We start from the raw sequence: 5,000 nt of genomic DNA, 5'->3' as shown, positions 1-5,000 counted from the left end.
GCGCTCCGATGTGTGCTCCAAGGTGCGGCGTGCACGAAGTCCGAGCCCGGTTTGCCCCGGGTGCGCACCTCGCGTGCACCTTCGCCGGGGTGAGCACCTTGGTGTGCAGACCTTGGTTGGGTTGCGCGCCCTGGTGCGCACCAAGGAGCGCTCTGAAGTGTGCTCCAAGGTGCGGCGTGCACGAAGTCGGAGCCCGGTTTGCCCCGGGTGTGCACCTCGGGTGCGCACCTCGCGTGCACCTTCGCTGCGGTGGGCACCTTGGCTGGGTTGCGCGCCTTGGTGGGCACCATGCAGTGCACGAAGTCGGAGCCCGGATTGCCCCGGGCGCGCACCTCCGCCAGGGTGGGCACCTTGGTGCGCACAACTTGCCTGGGCTGCGCACCAGGAAGGGCTCAAGATGGCACCCGCGTTCCGTTTTTTTCACTATCTTTCAGAACGGAAATTTTAAAATCTCGTTTTTTTTTGCCTTTTCTGGAAATTAGTGAAGGCAGCGCATCAAAGGTGCGCAACGCTGGTGCGAACCTGGGAGCGCTCCGATGTGTGCTCCAAGGTGCGGCGTGCACGAAGTCGGACCCCGGTTTGCCCCGGGTGCGCACCTCGCGTGCACCTTGGTGCGCACACCTTGGCTGGGTTGCGCGCCCTGGTGGGCACCATGGTGCGCACCAAGGAGCGCTCCGAAGTGTGCTCCAAGGTGCGGCGTGCACGAAGTCGGAGCCCGGTTTGCCCCGGGTGCGCACCTCGCGTGCACCTTCGCCGCGGTGGGCACCATGGCGTGCACGAAGTCGGAGCCCGGTTTGCCCCGGGTGCGCACCTCGCGTGCACCTTCGCCGGGGTGGGCACCTTGGTGTGCAGACCTTGGCTGGGTTGCGCGCCCTGGTGGGCACCATGGTGCGCACCAAGGAGCGCTCCGAAGTGTGCTCCAAGGTGCGGCCTGCACGAAGTCGGAGCCCGGTTTGCCCCGGGTGTGCACCTCGGGTGGGCACCTTGGTGCGCATGCCTTGCCTGGGCTGCGCACCAGGGCGGGCTCAAGATGGCACCCGCGTTCCTTTTTTTTCACTATCTTTCAAAACGGAAATTTTAAAATCTCATTTTTTTTTGCCTTTTTCTGGAAATTAGTGAAGGCAGCGCATCAAAGGTGCGCACCTCGCTGCCCACCACGGTGCGCAACGCCGGTGGGCACCCGGGAGTGCTTCGAAGTGTGCTCCAAGGTGCTGCGTGCACGTTGTCGGAGCCCGGTTTGCCCCGGGTGCGCACCTCGCGTGCACCTTCGTCGGGGTGGGCACCTTGGCTGGGTTTGCCCCGGCTGCGCTCCGAAGCGGGGTTATTGGAGCGCCGCCTCTTTTTTTGTCGGAGCGTTTGGTGGGGTTTCTCGCATTGGCTCTTCCGAGGCCCGGTTGCCACCCTGGCGCGCACGAAGTCGGAAGTAGGGTTAATTGCCCGGGTGCGCACCTTTGCCAGGGTGGGCACCTTACCTGGGCTGCGCACCAGGGCGGGCTCAAGATGGCACGCGCGTTCCGTTTTTTTCACTATCTTTCAAAACGGAAATTTTAAAATCTCCTTTTTTTTTTGCCTTTTCTGGAAATTAGTGAAGGCAGCGCATCAAAGGTGCGCACCTCGCTGCCCACCTTGGTGTGCTCTGAGGTGCGCACCCGGGAGCGCTACGAAGTGTGCTCCAAGGTGCGGCGTGCACGTTGTCGGAGCCCGGTTTGCCCCGGGTGCGCACCTCGCCTGCACCTTGGCCGGGGTGGGCACCTTGGCTGGGTTTGCCCAGGGTGCGCTCCGAAGCGGGGTTACTGGAGCGCCCCCTCTTTTTTTGTCAGAGCGTTTGGTGGGGTTTCTCGCATTGGCTCTTCCCAGGCCCGGTTGTTGGGTGCGCTCCCACCCTGGCGCGCGCGAAGTTGGAAGTTGGGTTAATTGCCCGGGCGCGCACCTTCGCCAGGGTGGGCACCTTGGTGCGCACACCTTGGCTGGGCTGCGCACCAGGGCGGGCTCAAGATGGCACCAGCATTCCCTTTTTCTCACTATCTTTCAAAACGGAAATTTTAAAATCTCGTTTTTTTTTTGCCTTTTATGGAAATTAGTGAAGGCATCGCATCAAAGGTGCGCACCTCGCTGCCCACCTTGGTGTGCTCCGAGGTGCCCACCACGGTGCGCAACGCCGGTGCGAACCCGGGAGCGCCCCGATGTGTGCTCCAAGGTGCGGCGTGCACGAAGTCGGACCCCGGTTTGCCCCGGGTGCGCACCTCGCGTGCACCTTGGTGCGCACACCTTGGCTGGGTTGCGCGGCCTGGTGGGCACCATGGTGCGCACCAAGGAGCGCTCCGAAGTGTGCTCCAAGGTGCGGCGTGCACGAAGTCGGAGCCCGGTTTGCCCCGGGTACGCACCTCGCGTGCACCTTCGCCGGGGTGGGCACCTCGGCTGGGTTGCGCGCCCTGGTGCGCACCAAGGAGCGCTCCGAAGTGTGCTCCAAGGTGCGGCGTGCACGAAGTCGGAGCCCGGTTTGCCCCGGGTGCGCACCTTCGCCGCGGTGCGCACCATGGCGTGCACGAAGTCGGAGCCCGGTTTGCCCCGGGTGCGCACCTCGCGTGCACCTTCGGCGGGGTTGCGCGCCCTGGTGGGCACCATGGTGCGCACCAAGGAGCGCTCCGAAGTGTGCTCCAAGGTGCGGCGTGCACGAAGTCGGAGCCCGGTTTGCCCCGGGTGCGCACCTCGCGTGCACCTTCGGCGGGGTTGCGCGCCCTGGTGGGCACCATGGTGCGCACCAAGGAGCGCTCCGAAGTGTGCTCCAAGGTGCGGCGTGCACGAAGTCGGAGCCCGGTTTGCCCCGGGTGCGCACCTCGCGTGCACCTTCGCCGCGGTGGGCACCATGGCGTGCACGAAGTCGGAGCCCGGTTTGCCCCGGGTGCGCACCTCGCGTGCACCTTCGCCGGGGTGGGCACCTCGGCTGGGTTGCGCGCCCTGGTGCGCACCAAGGAGCGCTCCGAAGTGTGCTCCAAGGTGCGGCGTGCACGAAGTCGGAGCCCGGTTTGCCCCGGGTGCGCACCTCGCGTGCACCTTCGCCAGGGTGGGCACCTCGGTGCGCACACCTTCTCAATGTTTTCTTGCCTTTTCTGGAAATTGGTGAAGGCAGCGCATCAAAGGTGCGCACCTCGGTGTGCTCCGAGGTGCGAACCCGAGAGCGCTCCGAGGTGCCCACGAAGTCGAAAGTCGGGTTAATTGCATTGTTTTCCCCGGGTGCGCTCCGAGGTGCGCAACATCGGCGCGCACCAAGGAGGGCTCCGAAGTGTGCTCCAAGGTGCGCACGATGGCGTGCACCTCTGGTGCGCACGATTCGGAGCTCGGTTTGACCGGGGTGCGCACACCTTGGCTGGGTTGCGCACCTTTTGTGCGCTCCAAGGTGCGCACGAAGTCGGAGCTCGGTTTGCCCCGGGTGCGCACCTTCGCCAGGGTGCGCACCTTGATGCGCACGCCTTGGCTGGGCTGCGCACCTTGGTGGGCGCCATGGTGCGCACCTTTCGTGCGCTCCAAGGTGCGCACGAAGTCGGAGCTCGGTTTGCCCCGGGTGCGCACCTTGGTGGGCGCCATGGTGCACTCCGAGGTGCCCAAGATTGGTGCGCACCAAGGAGCGCTCCGAAGTGCGCTCCAAGGTGCGCGCGAAGTCGAAAGTTGGGTTAATTGTCCGGTTTGCCTCGGGTGCGCACCTTGCGTGCACCTTCGCCAGGGTGGGCGCCTTGGTGCGCACACCTTGGCTGGGCTGCGCACACCTTGGCACCCGCGTTTCCTTCATTTTAAATTTTTTTTTTTTACAATCTCTCAAGTGGGAAATTCTATAATCTCAACTTTTTTTGCCTTTTCAGGAAACTTTTGAATGGAGCGCATCATTGGTGCGCTCCGAAGTGTGCTCCAAAGCTCTCTCCAGCTGCGTGCACCTGCCCCGGCCGCGCACCCGGCCCCGCCCAGCTTCGCTCACCTGTCCCGGGCGTCTGGTGCGGAACCTTAGAGTAAGAAACATCACCGTGCACCTTGGCCAACGTGCGCGACTCGACCGAGCGCGCACTGGCCGAGGTGCACACCGATTTCACCTGGGTGCGCGCGCAGCACCTCGGGCGCACCGGGGTGCGCGCACAACGCCCGGGTTGCACCGTGGCCTGTGTGCTCGGGGCGCCTCGGGTGCGCGCTCGGTGTCGCCCCCGCGCGCGCGGTAGTGCGGGCAGCGCACCCCGGCCCGGCCCGGCCCCGACGAGAACGCAAACGGGCAAAAGGTTTATTCAAATAGCATTGCGACGCCCGGCGAAAAACTAAAAAAGGGTGCAACACCGGGACTTCCCGGGAGGTCACCCATCCCAGTACTACTCCGGCCCAAGCGCGCTTAACTGCGGAGTTCTGATGGGATCCGGTGCACTAACGCTGGTATGATCGCACCCGTTATGAGCTTGTCGCAGTGTGTACTTAGCAAACCGCGACCCACGTGCGAATCCACCCCGGCCACCCACCCCCGTCGAGGTGCACACCCTCCCTCGCGAAGTGCGCCCCGTTCGCCAAGTGTGAGCCCTGCCCGGGTGCGCGCACCTTGCTAGGGCGTCGGGTGTGCACCCGGCCCGGCCTACGTGCGTGCACCTGGAGGGGGCGTCGTGTGCGTGCAGTGTCCCGTCTGCAACGCGGTGCCCACACACCACCTCGGGCGCAACGACCTGCGCTCACATGTGGGCCGAGTGCACCTTGGTGCATGTTCGGGGCGCCTCGGGTGCACGCTCGATCTTGCCCCGGTGCACCAAGGCGCTCGGTTTGCCCCGGGTGCGCACTTGGTGCAAGGTGGGCACCCAAAATAGGGATCAAGCACCAAAACACAAGTTTCGGGATGCAAAATGGGACCCAAGGACCACAAATGCGTTCCAAGACCCATGATGGGTCCACGAGAACAAAAATGTGTTCCGAGACTTAATAAACAAATATTGGGTTTTAGGAGAAGAAACATGCTCTGATGCCCAAAACGAGAATCG

The 5,000-nt window shown here is 64.0% G+C and overlaps 1 non-coding gene across 1 annotated transcript; it reads right to left on the bottom strand.

Annotated features, from left to right (window-relative positions):
- Window positions 1-4,305: 4,305 nt before the first annotated feature.
- Window positions 4,306-4,424, bottom strand: LOC131871710 (5S ribosomal RNA). Its single transcript, XR_009369916.1, has one exon. It is a non-coding gene; the product is annotated as a 5S ribosomal RNA (ribosomal RNA).
- Window positions 4,425-5,000: the final 576 nt, after the last annotated feature.

This window comes from Cryptomeria japonica, unplaced genomic scaffold (assembly GCF_030272615.1).
Source record: "Cryptomeria japonica unplaced genomic scaffold, Sugi_1.0 HiC_scaffold_448, whole genome shotgun sequence".
In the NCBI taxonomy this organism is placed as follows: Eukaryota; Viridiplantae; Streptophyta; class Pinopsida; order Cupressales; family Cupressaceae; genus Cryptomeria; species Cryptomeria japonica.
Note: the sequence above shows the minus strand (reverse complement) of the source record. Positions and strands in the feature narration are given on the sequence as shown.